At 49.4% G+C, this 15,379-nt stretch overlaps 4 pseudogenes; all 4 read right to left on the bottom strand.

The window, feature by feature from the left end:
* Positions 1–1,474: 1,474 nt before the first annotated feature.
* LOC124719825 lies at positions 1,475–1,687 on the bottom strand (annotated as a pseudogene).
* Positions 1,688–4,954: 3,267 nt separating this feature from the next.
* Positions 4,955–5,167, bottom strand: LOC124719818 (annotated as a pseudogene).
* A 3,267-nt stretch (positions 5,168–8,434) lies between these two features.
* Positions 8,435–8,647, bottom strand: LOC124719811 (annotated as a pseudogene).
* Positions 8,648–11,920: 3,273 nt separating this feature from the next.
* LOC124719795 lies at positions 11,921–12,133 on the bottom strand (annotated as a pseudogene).
* Positions 12,134–15,379: the final 3,246 nt, after the last annotated feature.

Here is a 15,379-nt window from a genome sequence, read left to right as displayed (position 1 = left end):
TGTCCCTGGCGTTTGCTACAAACACACCTACACCATCCGCCTACGCCACACTGCGGAAGGTGACGCCTGGGAAAGGAACACCATCGACCATCCGTCCGATGTCACGCAGCATGGGGTACAGCGCCAAAGCGATAAAATACACTGACAAGGGACACCCTTGTCGAACTGATCGTCTGATGGGAATTGGTCGTGATCTGCAACCGTTCACAATGATTGTGGAATTTGCTCCATCCAAGAAGTGCCGGATGACTCTTATGAAGTGCTCCCCGAAACCCATCCGCTACATAACGGCCAGCAGGTAGGATGGGAGACCCTATCGGAGGCACCGGCGAAATCTAGGGATCAATTGCAGCCGGGGTTCGAGCGTCGGCGGTGGGTGAGTAAGACAGCATCACGGTATATAGAAGCAGCGGTGAAGGTGGTTCGATTCGAAACGCCACATGATTGAGTGGGACAAAGTACCTTATTCATTCCCTGTTTAAGACGTGAAGCCACACTTCGTGCCACCAACTTATAATCAGTGTTAAGAACGGTGATGGGACGTACGTCTTTAGCCCATCAGTGACCTGTGACCTTTGGATTAAAGCCAATACGTACAGCTAGAAAATCGGCGGGTAGCTCGCAACCAGCAAAAATCTCCTCGCACATTTTGCAGAAGCGGTCTCCTAACAGGCCGGAAAACCTAGCACTTCGATTAGTGCTGGAATGGCACAATCGAAGGGCGGTATCCTTGCGGAGTACCGCCAGAGATGAAAAACCGCAGTGTCAGGGCCTAAATGCTTGCAGCGTGGGCGTTCCACATGAGGGAGTGACATACGGTGGTGCGGGCTGATATGGCAACAGGCGACCGTCGAAAACATCGCAAAAGCAAGTGCCGGAAGGAACGACAATATACGAGAGCACTCGTCAACAGCCCAGTACTACCCTCCATGTCGAGGAGTAAACTGCGACTCCTATTTGAACGCCGCTAGCTGCCAGGGCAGTGGAGAAGCCGTGAGGCCGCCCCACAGCAGCGTCAGGCCGGTGCGAGCTATACTGGCGCGAGCTACACCTAGCCGAGTGCTTACGTCGTCCACCACCTACTGCATATGTGTGTGTGCGTGTGTACACACGTATTCTGCGTGCGTGCGGCGGCGACGACGACGACGTTCGCGAGGAGCTAAGGTTATAACTCCAAACAATTTAATTAAAATTATCTGTGACCAGACCATAAGAGACGCTAACGAGGCATCCGAAGGCACTGTCCTGTGCCCCCATAAATTACCAGCCTAGCGTAATGCGGCTGCAAGTGCGGTCCGGCTAACCGCAAAAAAAAAAAAAAATTACTTAAGATAATCTTAAATTAATTAAAAGAAATCGTGGTGTGTAAGCAACTAACTACTGGGCACATCAACAACTACGACAAGTTTTGCTACCAGCGGAATATCTGATCACTGCAGAATGTTAACCCATTTCAGGCTGTGTTTTAATTAATTTTAGGTGGGCCGATCCCGGCGGTACTGCAATGCCGGGCCAACCCGCTACAGAGGTGGAGCAAGCCCCTAGCACTCCGTCAGAAGCCAAAAATGAGTTTAATATTCTGGTCGTGTGATGCAGGACGTATCAGATATTAAGCTGATAAGAACAGATACTACACTTTTTTTCCCTCCTACCTCCCCTATAGCCCTACCTTTTCCTCTCCAAAAATGCCGCCATCCTCTAGTGTCGACGCAGCACGTAAAGCAGGGTGTTGTTAGTAGCAAGACTTATTGCCATAAACCGAAAATAAAAGCGGAGGCATACTCTGCTATGCCTCAGGGGGCGACGACACACTACTCAGAAACACACCTCCCTCTGCAGGTGTGAGGCAAGTGATGATTTTAAAAACTAAATAGAAAGAAATAAATAAAGACAGAAATGAAGGCAAAATAAAAAAAAAACAGCGACGCAGCACACTCAAACGAACTGGCGAGATAATCCCATCGCCCATAGAATTAACAAAGTAATAATCCTCTAAGATAGATTATGCGTTTTCCAATTTTCCAATAATTTTTCATACAAGGTTCACACAATTCGCATGTTACCAATTTCCATATTATCAGTATCACAGAACAGTCTACTCTAGTGATGCCCAGAAGGCCAATATCAAATCTGGGGTATGGGTAAGTCAAGGGTAGTTTGAAAGTCCGAGTGACAAAGATCCAGGGGTACACTCAGGCAATTCTTATACGAGGTGCCTTAGTTAGCCCGGAACACCTTTTGATAACCATGAACCATTGCAACTTTAAGAAATCTTGCAAAAGTAATGGTATATTTCCGGTCAGATTCCGCCAGGCGATGCTGGCTCCAAAGGTAGTCCATGAAAGAGACAGCATCTGCGAGGCAAAGGTCATAGATCGTGAAAATGGTTTGGCCCAAGAGACACACCATTGCGTTACGTCGTGTTCGGGGGTTGGTCTGAATACCAGGGTTAAGGAACCAGTCGACTGACACATAGTCCAGTGTAGTCCCACCGATCAGCGTTAATAGCACACGTGCAAGGTCCCACACTTCTGTGACGTGAGGGCATAGGAGACGATGCTCTCTGGTGTCTACGTCACCACATCGGCCGCAAGCAGCCGAGGGCCATAGGAGGATGGCCGCCAGGCGATGATTAGTGGGTATTAAATTGTTTACAACGCGATACCATAGCGCTGAAACTTCTGTGGGAAGGGCTAGGTGGTTGATATTAGCCCAAGCGTGGTGCCAGATGACCGACGGTCGTCTGTCCTCCAATTTGTGTGGTGTGAGCTGGCCTCGAAGCGCCTAGTAAAGGCGCTTCGATGTGCGTGCCTTGTCGGTGGCCACTGCTAGGATGTAACTTTGATTGAGGTGATAGTCCTTGACTGTCGTCATCCGGAATGGAATATGTGTCAAGCATACTGGTGCACGCGCCGATTGTAGGCGATAACGGTCGAAAAGCACCGCTGTTGTCCCACCTGGGTCAATCTCACGCAAAGTGGCGATACGGTGAATCAGGATTGCCGCACATTTGTGGGGAAAGTCAATGAGTCCAAGGCGACTATCGACTTTTGGCAGTGTACAAGTCTGTGCATCAACTTTGAATAGTGCACGCCGCCACAATAGGCAATATACTGTTTGTGAGATGGCTCTGCTGGTTTGTTTCGGTAGCGTAAGGAGTTGTGCTACATACCATGCCCGTGATAGGATGTAAGTATTAATCAGTTGGATTCGTTGATGGAGGTCGAGTCGTTGATCAGTGTGACTCACGCAAAGTCCTCTGATGCGCGTGAGAATCCGCCTGCACGTGAGTGTTAACATGCGCTGTGGACAGGCAGTCACCTCAAGACCCAAGATACGTTGTTCCCCTACAATCCGGTAGCATGGGCGTTCGATGGTCAATGATCGTGGTCCTAGTGGGATTAGCACCATTTTGTTGGATTTTAACATGGCACCGGATGCTCGTTCATAAACGTGGAGGACTCGGCGAACCGAATCGATGTCCCTGGCGTTTGCTACAAACACACCTACACCATCCGCCTACGCCACACTGCGGAAGGTGACGCCTGGGAAAGGAACACCATCGACCATCCGTCCGATGTCACGCAGCATGGGGTACAGCGCCAAAGCGATAAAATACACTGACAAGGGACACCCTTGTCGAACTGATCGTCTGATGGGAATTGGTCGTGATCTGCAACCGTTCACAATGATTGTGGAATTTGCTCCATCCAAGAAGTGCCGGATGACTCTTATGAAGTGCTCCCCGAAACCCATCCGCTACATAACGGCCAGCAGGTAGGATGGGAGACCCTATCGGAGGCACCGGCGAAATCTAGGGATCAATTGCAGCCGGGGTTCGAGCGTCGGCGGTGGGTGAGTAAGACAGCATCACGGTATATAGAAGCAGCGGTGAAGGTGGTTCGATTCGAAACGCCACATGATTGAGTGGGACAAAGTACCTTATTCATTCCCTGTTTAAGACGTGAAGCCACACTTCGTGCCACCAACTTATAATCAGTGTTAAGAACGGTGATGGGACGTACGTCTTTAGCCCATCAGTGACCTGTGACCTTTGGATTAAAGCCAATACGTACAGCTAGAAAATCGGCGGGTAGCTCGCAACCAGCAAAAATCTCCTCGCACATTTTGCAGAAGCGGTCTCCTAACAGGCCGGAAAACCTAGCACTTCGATTAGTGCTGGAATGGCACAATCGAAGGGCGGTATCCTTGCGGAGTACCGCCAGAGATGAAAAACCGCAGTGTCAGGGCCTAAATGCTTGCAGCGTGGGCGTTCCACATGAGGGAGTGACATACGGTGGTGCGGGCTGATATGGCAACAGGCGACCGTCGAAAACATCGCAAAAGCAAGTGCCGGAAGGAACGACAATATACGAGAGCACTCGTCAACAGCCCAGTACTACCCTCCATGTCGAGGAGTAAACTGCGACTCCTATTTGAACGCCGCTAGCTGCCAGGGCAGTGGAGAAGCCGTGAGGCCGCCCCACAGCAGCGTCAGGCCGGTGCGAGCTATACTGGCGCGAGCTACACCTAGCCGAGTGCTTACGTCGTCCACCACCTACTGCATATGTGTGTGTGCGTGTGTACACACGTATTCTGCGTGCGTGCGGCGGCGACGACGACGACGTTCGCGAGGAGCTAAGGTTATAACTCCAAACAATTTAATTAAAATTATCTGTGACCAGACCATAAGAGACGCTAACGAGGCATCCGAAGGCACTGTCCTGTGCCCCCATAAATTACCAGCCTAGCGTAATGCGGCTGCAAGTGCGGTCCGGCTAACCGCAAAAAAAAAAAAAAAATTACTTAAGATAATCTTAAATTAATTAAAAGAAATCGTGGTGTGTAAGCAACTAACTACTGGGCACATCAACAACTACGACAAGTTTTGCTACCAGCGGAATATCTGATCACTGCAGAATGTTAACCCATTTCAGGCTGTGTTTTAATTAATTTTAGGTGGGCCGATCCCGGCGGTACTGCAATGCCGGGCCAACCCGCTACAGAGGTGGAGCAAGCCCCTAGCACTCCGTCAGAAGCCAAAAATGAGTTTAATATTCTGGTCGTGTGATGCAGGACGTATCAGATATTAAGCTGATAAGAACAGATACTACACTTTTTTTCCCTCCTACCTCCCCTATAGCCCTACCTTTTCCTCTCCAAAAATGCCGCCATCCTCTAGTGTCGACGCAGCACGTAAAGCAGGGTGTTGTTAGTAGCAAGACTTATTGCCATAAACCGAAAATAAAAGCGGAGGCATACTCTGCTATGCCTCAGGGGGCGACGACACACTACTCAGAAACACACCTCCCTCTGCAGGTGTGAGGCAAGTGATGATTTTAAAAACTAAATAGAAAGAAATAAATAAAGACAGAAATGAAGGCAAAATAAAAAAAAAACAGCGACGCAGCACACTCAAACGAACTGGCGAGATAATCCCATCGCCCATAGAATTAACAAAGTAATAATCCTCTAAGATAGATTATGCGTTTTCCAATTTTCCAATAATTTTTCATACAAGGTTCACACAATTCGCATGTTACCAATTTCCATATTATCAGTATCACAGAACAGTCTACTCTAGTGATGCCCAGAAGGCCAATATCAAATCTGGGGTATGGGTAAGTCAAGGGTAGTTTGAAAGTCCGAGTGACAAAGATCCAGGGGTACACTCAGGCAATTCTTATACGAGGTGCCTTAGTTAGCCCGGAACACCTTTTGATAACCATGAACCATTGCAACTTTAAGAAATCTTGCAAAAGTAATGGTATATTTCCGGTCAGATTCCGCCAGGCGATGCTGGCTCCAAAGGTAGTCCATGAAAGAGACAGCATCTGCGAGGCAAAGGTCATAGATCGTGAAAATGGTTTGGCCCAAGAGACACACCATTGCGTTACGTCGTGTTCGGGGGTTGGTCTGAATACCAGGGTTAAGGAACCAGTCGACTGACACATAGTCCAGTGTAGTCCCACCGATCAGCGTTAATAGCACACGTGCAAGGTCCCACACTTCTGTGACGTGAGGGCATAGGAGACGATGCTCTCTGGTGTCTACGTCACCACATCGGCCGCAAGCAGCCGAGGGCCATAGGAGGATGGCCGCCAGGCGATGATTAGTGGGTATTAAATTGTTTACAACGCGATACCATAGCGCTGAAACTTCTGTGGGAAGGGCTAGGTGGTTGATATTAGCCCAAGCGTGGTGCCAGATGACCGACGGTCGTCTGTCCTCCAATTTGTGTGGTGTGAGCTGGCCTCGAAGCGCCTAGTAAAGGCGCTTCGATGTGCGTGCCTTGTCGGTGGCCACTGCTAGGATGTAACTTTGATTGAGGTGATAGTCCTTGACTGTCGTCATCCGGAATGGAATATGTGTCAAGCATACTGGTGCACGCGCCGATTGTAGGCGATAACGGTCGAAAAGCACCGCTGTTGTCCCACCTGGGTCAATCTCACGCAAAGTGGCGATACGGTGAATCAGGATTGCCGCACATTTGTGGGGAAAGTCAATGAGTCCAAGGCGACTATCGACTTTTGGCAGTGTACAAGTCTGTGCATCAACTTTGAATAGTGCACGAAGCCACAATAGGCAATATACTGTTTGTGAGATGGCTCTGCTGGTTTGTTTCGGTAGCGTAAGGAGTTGTGCTACATACCATGCCCGTGATAGGATGTAAGTATTAATCAGTTGGATTCGTTGATGGAGGTCGAGTCGTTGATCAGTGTGACTCACGCAAAGTCCTCTGATGCGCGTGAGAATCCGCCTGCACGTGAGTGTTAACATGCGCTGTGGACAGGCAGTCACCTCAAGACCCAAGATACGTTGTTCCCCTACAATCCGGTAGCATGGGCGTTCGATGGTCAATGATCGTGGTCCTAGTGGGATTAGCACCATTTTGTTGGATTTTAACATGGCACCGGATGCTCGTTCATAAACGTGGAGGACTCGGCGAACCGAATCGATGTCCCTGGCGTTTGCTACAAACACACCTACACCATCCGCCTACGCCACACTGCGGAAGGTGACGCCTGGGAAAGGAACACCATCGACCATCCGTCCGATGTCACGCAGCATGGGGTACAGCGCCAAAGCGATAAAATACACTGACAAGGGACACCCTTGTCGAACTGATCGTCTGATGGGAATTGGTCGTGATCTGCAACCGTTCACAATGATTGTGGAATTTGCTCCATCCAAGAAGTGCCGGATGACTCTTATGAAGTGCTCCCCGAAACCCATCCGCTACATAACGGCCAGCAGGTAGGATGGGAGACCCTATCGGAGGCACCGGCGAAATCTAGGGATCAATTGCAGCCGGGGTTCGAGCGTCGGCGGTGGGTGAGTAAGACAGCATCACGGTATATAGAAGCAGCGGTGAAGGTGGTTCGATTCGAAACGCCACATGATTGAGTGGGACAAAGTACCTTATTCATTCCCTGTTTAAGACGTGAAGCCACACTTCGTGCCACCAACTTATAATCAGTGTTAAGAACGGTGATGGGACGTACGTCTTTAGCCCATCAGTGACCTGTGACCTTTGGATTAAAGCCAATACGTACAGCTAGAAAATCGGCGGGTAGCTCGCAACCAGCAAAAATCTCCTCGCACATTTTGCAGAAGCGGTCTCCTAACAGGCCGGAAAACCTAGCACTTCGATTAGTGCTGGAATGGCACAATCGAAGGGCGGTATCCTTGCGGAGTACCGCCAGAGATGAAAAACCGCAGTGTCAGGGCCTAAATGCTTGCAGCGTGTGCGTTCCACATGAGGGAGTGACATACGGTGGTGCGGGCTGATATGGCAACAGGCGACCGTCGAAAACATCGCAAAAGCAAGTGCCGGAAGGAACGACAATATACGAGAGCACTCGTCAACAGCCCAGTACTACCCTCCATGTCGAGGAGTAAACTGCGACTCCTATTTGAACGCCGCTAGCTGCCAGGGCAGTGGAGAAGCCGTGAGGCCGCCCCACAGCAGCGTCAGGCCGGTGCGAGCTATACTGGCGCGAGCTACACCTAGCCGAGTGCTTACGTCGTCCACCACCTACTGCATATGTGTGTGTGCGTGTGTACACACGTATTCTGCGTGCGTGCGGCGGCGACGACGACGACGTTCGCGAGGAGCTAAGGTTATAACTCCAAACAATTTAATTAAAATTATCTGTGACCAGACCATAAGAGACGCTAACGAGGCATCCGAAGGCACTGTCCTGTGCCCCCATAAATTACCAGCCTAGCGTAATGCGGCTGCAAGTGCGGTCCGGCTAACCGCAAAAAAAAAAAAAAAATTACTTAAGATAATCTTAAATTAATTAAAAGAAATCGTGGTGTGTAAGCAACTAACTACTGGGCACATCAACAACTACGACAAGTTTTGCTACCAGCGGAATATCTGATCACTGCAGAATGTTAACCCATTTCAGGCTGTGTTTTAATTAATTTTAGGTGGGCCGATCCCGGCGGTACTGCAATGCCGGGCCAACCCGCTACAGAGGTGGAGCAAGCCCCTAGCACTCCGTCAGAAGCCAAAAATGAGTTTAATATTCTGGTCGTGTGATGCAGGACGTATCAGATATTAAGCTGATAAGAACAGATACTACACTTTTTTTCCCTCCTACCTCCCCTATAGCCCTACCTTTTCCTCTCCAAAAATGCCGCCATCCTCTAGTGTCGACGCAGCACGTAAAGCAGGGTGTTGTTAGTAGCAAGACTTATTGCCATAAACCGAAAATAAAAGCGGAGGCATACTCTGCTATGCCTCAGGGGGCGACGACACACTACTCAGAAACACACCTCCCTCTGCAGGTGTGAGGCAAGTGATGATTTTAAAAACTAAATAGAAAGAAATAAATAAAGACAGAAATGAAGGCAAAATAAAAAAAAAACAGCGACGCAGCACACTCAAACGAACTGGCGAGATAATTCCATCGCCCATAGAATTAACAAAGTAATAATCCTCTAAGATAGATTATGCGTTTTCCAATTTTCCAATAATTTTTCATACAAGGTTCACACAATTCGCATGTTACCAATTTCCATATTATCAGTATCACAGAACAGTCTACTCTAGTGATGCCCAGAAGGCCAATATCAAATCTGGGGTATGGGTAAGTCAAGGGTAGTTTGAAAGTCCGAGTGACAAAGATCCAGGGGTACACTCAGGCAATTCTTATACGAGGTGCCTTAGTTAGCCCGGAACACCTTTTGATAACCATGAACCATTGCAACTTTAATAAATCTTGCAAAAGTAATGGTATATTTCCGGTCAGATTCCGCCAGGCGATGCTGGCTCCAAAGGTAGTCCATGAAAGAGACAGCATCTGCGAGGCAAAGGTCATAGATCGTGAAAATGGTTTGGCCCAAGAGACACACCATTGCGTTACGTCGTGTTCGGGGGTTGGTCTGAATACCAGGGTTAAGGAACCAGTCGACTGACACATAGTCCAGTGTAGTCCCACCGATCAGCGTTAATAGCACACGTGCAAGGTCCCACACTTCTGTGACGTGAGGGCATAGGAGACGATGCTCTCTGGTGTCTACGTCACCACATCGGCCGCAAGCAGCCGAGGGCCATAGGAGGATGGCCGCCAGGCGATGATTAGTGGGTATTAAATTGTTTACAACGCGATACCATAGCGCTGAAACTTCTGTGGGAAGGGCTAGGTGGTTGATATTAGCCCAAGCGTGGTGCCAGATGACCGACGGTCGTCTGTCCTCCAATTTGTGTGGTGTGAGCTGGCCTCGAAGCGCCTAGTAAAGGCGCTTCGATGTGCGTGCCTTGTCGGTGGCCACTGCTAGGATGTAACTTTGATTGAGGTGATAGTCCTTGACTGTCGTCATCCGGAATGGAATATGTGTCAAGCATACTGGTGCACGCGCCGATTGTAGGCGATAACGGTCGAAAAGCACCGCTGTTGTCCCACCTGGGTCAATCTCACGCAAAGTGGCGATACGGTGAATCAGGATTGCCGCACATTTGTGGGGAAAGTCAATGAGTCCAAGGCGACTATCGACTTTTGGCAGTGTACAAGTCTGTGCATCAACTTTGAATAGTGCACGCCGCCACAATAGGCAATATACTGTTTGTGAGATGGCTCTGCTGGTTTGTTTCGGTAGCGTAAGGAGTTGTGCTACATACCATGCCCGTGATAGGATGTAAGTATTAATCAGTTGGATTCGTTGATGGAGGTCGAGTCGTTGATCAGTGTGACTCACGCAAAGTCCTCTGATGCGCGTGAGAATCCGCCTGCACGTGAGTGTTAACATGCGCTGTGGACAGGCAGTCACCTCAAGACCCAAGATACGTTGTTCCCCTACAATCCGGTAGCATGGGCGTTCGATGGTCAATGATCGTGGTCCTAGTGGGATTAGCACCATTTTGTTGGATTTTAACATGGCACCGGATGCTCGTTCATAAACGTGGAGGACTCGGCGAACCGAATCGATGTCCCTGGCGTTTGCTACAAACACACCTACACCATCCGCCTACGCCACACTGCGGAAGGTGACGCCTGGGAAAGGAACACCATCGACCATCCGTCCGATGTCACGCAGCATGGGGTACAGCGCCAAAGCGATAAAATACACTGACAAGGGACACCCTTGTCGAACTGATCGTCTGATGGGAATTGGTCGTGATCTGCAACCGTTCACAATGATTGTGGAATTTGCTCCATCCAAGAAGTGCCGGATGACTCTTATGAAGTGCTCCCCGAAACCCATCCGCTACATAACGGCCAGCAGGTAGGATGGGAGACCCTATCGGAGGCACCGGCGAAATCTAGGGATCAATTGCAGCCGGGGTTCGAGCGTCAGCGGTGAGTGAGTAAGACAGCATCACGGTATATAGAAGCAGCGGTGAAGGTGGTTCGATTCGAAACGCCACATGATTGAGTGGGACAAAGTACCTTATTCATTCCCTGTTTAAGACGTGAAGCCACACTTCGTGCCACCAACTTATAATCAGTGATAAGAACGGTGATGGGACGTACGTCTTTAGCCCATCAGTGACCTGTGACCTTTGGATTAAAGCCAATACGTACAGCTAGAAAATCGGCGGGTAGCTCGCAACCAGCAAAAATCTCCTCGCACATTTTGCAGAAGCGGTCTCCTAACAGGCCGGAAAACCTAGCACTTCGATTAGTGCTGGAATGGCACAATCGAAGGGCGGTATCCTTGCGGAGTACCGCCAGAGATGAAAAACCGCAGTGTCAGGGCCTAAATGCTTGCAGCGTGTGCGTTCCACATGAGGGAGTGACATACGGTGGTGCGGGCTGATATGGCAACAGGCGACCGTCGAAAACATCGCAAAAGCAAGTGCCGGAAGGAACGACAATATACGAGAGCACTCGTCAACAGCCCAGTACTACCCTCCATGTCGAGGAGTAAACTGTGACTCCTATTTGAACGCCGCTAGCTGCCAGGGCAGTGGAGAAGCCGTGAGGCCGCCCCACAGCAGCGTCAGGCCGTTGCGAGCTATACTGGCGCGAGCTACACCTAGCCGAGTGCTTACGTCGTCCACCACCTACTGCATATGTGTGTGTGCGTGTGTACACACGTATTCTGCGTGCGTGCGGCGGCGACGACGACGACGTTCGCGAGGAGCTAAGGTTATAACTCCAAACAATTTAATTAAAATTATCTGTGACCAGACCATAAGAGACGCTAACGAGGCATCCGAAGGCACTGTCCTGTGCCCCCATAAATTACCAGCCTAGCGTAATGCGGCTGCAAGTGCGGTCCGGCTAACCGCAAAAAAAAAAAAAAAAAAAAAATTACTTAAGATAATCTTAAATTAATTAAAAGAAATCGTGGTGTGTAAGCAACTAACTACTGGGCACATCAACAACTACGACAAGTTTTGCTACCAGCGGAATATCTGATCACTGCAGAATGTTAACCCATTTCAGGCTGTGTTTTAATTAATTTTAGGTGGGCCGATCCCGGCGGTACTGCAATGCCGGGCCAACCCGCTACAGAGGTGGAGCAAGCCCCTAGCACTCCGTCAGAAGCCAAAAATGAGTTTAATATTCTGGTCGTGTGATGCAGGACGTATCAGATATTAAGCTGATAAGAACAGATACTACACTTTTTTTCCCTCCTACCTCCCCTATAGCCCTACCTTTTCCTCTCCAAAAATGCCGCCATCCTCTAGTGTCGACGCAGCACGTAAAGCAGGGTGTTGTTAGTAGCAAGACTTATTGCCATAAACCGAAAATAAAAGCGGAGGCATACTCTGCTATGCCTCAGGGGTCGACGACACACTACTCAGAAACACACCTCCCTCTGCAGGTGTGAGGCAAGTGATGATTTTAAAAACTAAATAGAAAGAAATAAATAAAGACAGAAATGAAGGCAAAATAAAAAAAAAAAACAGCGACGCAGCACACTCAAACGAACTGGCGAGATAATCCCATCGCCCATAGAATTAACAAAGTAATAATCCTCTAAGATAGATTATGCGTTTTCCAATTTTCCAATAATTTTTCATACAAGGTTCACACAATTCGCATGTTACCAATTTCCATATTATCAGTATCACAGAACAGTCTACTCTAGTGATGCCCAGAAGGCCAATATCAAATCTGGGGTATGGGTAAGTCAAGGGTAGTTTGAAAGTCCGAGTGACAAAGATCCAGGGGTACACTCAGGCAATTCTTATACGAGGTGCCTTAGTTAGCCCGGAACACCTTTTGATAACCATGAACCATTGCAACTTTAAGAAATCTTGCAAAAGTAATGGTATATTTCCGGTCAGATTCCGCCAGGCGATGCTGGCTCCAAAGGTAGTCCATGAAAGAGACAGCATCTGCGAGGCAAAGGTCATAGATCGTGAAAATGGTTTGGCCCAAGAGACACACCATTGCGTTACGTCGTGTTCGGGGGTTGGTCTGAATACCAGGGTTAAGGAACCAGTCGACTGACACATAGTCCAGTGTAGTCCCACCGATCAGCGTTAATAGCACACGTGCAAGGTCCCACACTTCTGTGACGGGAGGGCATAGGAGACGATGCTCTCTGGTGTCTACGTCACCACATCGGCCGCAAGCAGCCGAGGGCCATAGGAGGATGGCCGCCAGGCGATGATTAGTGGGTATTAAATTGTTTACAACGCGATACCATAGCGCTGAAACTTCTGTGGGAAGGGCTAGGTGGTTGATATTAGCCCAAGCGTGGTGCCAGATGACCGACGGTCGTCTGTCCTCCAATTTGTGTGGTGTGAGCTGGCCTCGAAGCGCCTAGTAAAGGCGCTTCGATGTGCGTGCCTTGTCGGTGGCCACTGCTAGGATGTAACTTTGATTGAGGTGATAGTCCTTGACTGTCGTCATCCGGAATGGAATATGTGTCAAGCATACTGGTGCACGCGCCGATTGTAGGCGATAACGGTCGAAAAGCACCGCTGTTGTCCCACCTGGGTCAATCTCACGCAAAGTGGCGATACGGTGAATCAGGATTGCCGCACATTTGTGGGGAAAGTCAATGAGTCCAAGGCGACTATCGACTTTTGGCAGTGTACAAGTCTGTGCATCAACTTTGAATAGTGCACGCCGCCACAATAGGCAATATACTGTTTGTGAGATGGCTCTGCTGGTTTGTTTCGGTAGCGTAAGGAGTTGTGCTACATACCATACCCGTGATAGGATGTAAGTATTAATCAGTTGGATTCGTTGATGGAGGTCGAGTCGTTGATCAGTGTGACTCACGCAAAGTCCTCTGATGCGCGTGAGAATCCGCCTGCACGTGAGTGTTAACATGCGCTGTGGACAGGCAGTCACCTCAAGACCCAAGATACGTTGTTCCCCTACAATCCGGTAGCATGGGCGTTCGATGGTCAATGATCGTGGTCCTAGTGGGATTAGCACCATTTTGTTGGATTTTAACATGGCACCGGATGCTCGTTCATAAACGTGGAGGACTCGGCGAACCGAATCGATGTCCCTGGCGTTTGCTACAAACACACCTACACCATCCGCCTACGCCACACTGCGGAAGGTGACGCCTGGGAAAGGAACACCATCGACCATCCGTCCGATGTCACGCAGCATGGGGTACAGCGCCAAAGCGATAAAATACACTGACAAGGGACACCCTTGTCGAACTGATCGTCTGATGGGAATTGGTCGTGATCTGCAACCGTTCACAATGATTGTGGAATTTGCTCCATCCAAGAAGTGCCGGATGACTCTTATGAAGTGCTCCCCGAAACCCATCCGCTACATAACGGCCAGCAGGTAGGATGGGAGACCCTATCGGAGGCACCGGCGAAATCTAGGGATCAATTGCAGCCGGGGTTCGAGCGTCGGCGGTGGGTGAGTAAGACAGCATCACGGTATATAGAAGCAGCGGTGAAGGTGGTTCGATTCGAAACGCCACATGATTGAGTGGGACAAAGTACCTTATTCATTCCCTGTTTAAGACGTGAAGCCACACTTCGTGCCACCAACTTATAATCAGTGTTAAGAACGGTGATGGGACGTACGTCTTTAGCCCATCAGTGACCTGTGACCTTTGGATTAAAGCCAATATGTACAGCTAGAAAATCGGCGGGTAGCTCGCAACCAGCAAAAATCTCCTCGCACATTTTGCAGAAGCGGTCTCCTAACAGGCCGGAAAACCTAGCACTTCGATTAGTGCTGGAATGGCACAATCGAAGGGCGGTATCCTTGCGGAGTACCGCCAGAGATGAAAAACCGCAGTGTCAGGGCCTAAATGCTTGCAGCGTGTGCGTTCCACATGAGGGAGTGACATACGGTGGTGCGGGCTGATATGGCAACAGGCGACCGTCGAAAACATCGCAAAAGCAAGTGCCGGAAGGAACGACAATATACGAGAGCACTCGTCAACAGCCCAGTACTACCCTCCATGTCGAGGAGTAAACTGCGACTCCTATTTGAACGCCGCTAGCTGCCAGGGCAGTGGAGAAGCCGTGAGGCCGCCCCACAGCAGCGTCAGGCCGGTGCGAGCTATACTGGCGCGAGCTACACCTAGCCGAGTGCTTACGTCGTCCACCACCTACTGCATATGTGTGTGTGCGTGTGTACACACGTATTCTGCGTGCGTGCGGCGGCGACGACGACGACGTTCGCGAGGAGCTAAGGTTATAACTCCAAACAATTTAATTAAAATTATCTGTGACCAGACCATAAGAGACGCTAACGAGGCATCCGAAGGCACTGTCCTGTGCCCCCATAAATTACCAGCCTAGCGTAATGCGGCTGCAAGTGCGGTCCGGCTAACCGCAAAAAAAAAAAAAAAAAAAAAAAAAAATTACTTAAGATAATCTTAAATTAATTAAAAGAAATCGTGGTGTGTAAGCAACTAACTACTGGGCACATCAACAACTACGACAAGTTTTGCTACCAGCGGAATATCTGATCACTGCAGA

The sequence above is a fragment of the Schistocerca piceifrons genome, chromosome 1, assembly GCF_021461385.2.
Source record: "Schistocerca piceifrons isolate TAMUIC-IGC-003096 chromosome 1, iqSchPice1.1, whole genome shotgun sequence".
Lineage (NCBI taxonomy): Eukaryota > Metazoa > Arthropoda > Insecta > Orthoptera > Acrididae > Schistocerca > Schistocerca piceifrons.
The sequence above is the reverse complement of the archived record's forward strand: the minus strand, read 5'-3'. Positions and strand labels throughout refer to the sequence as shown.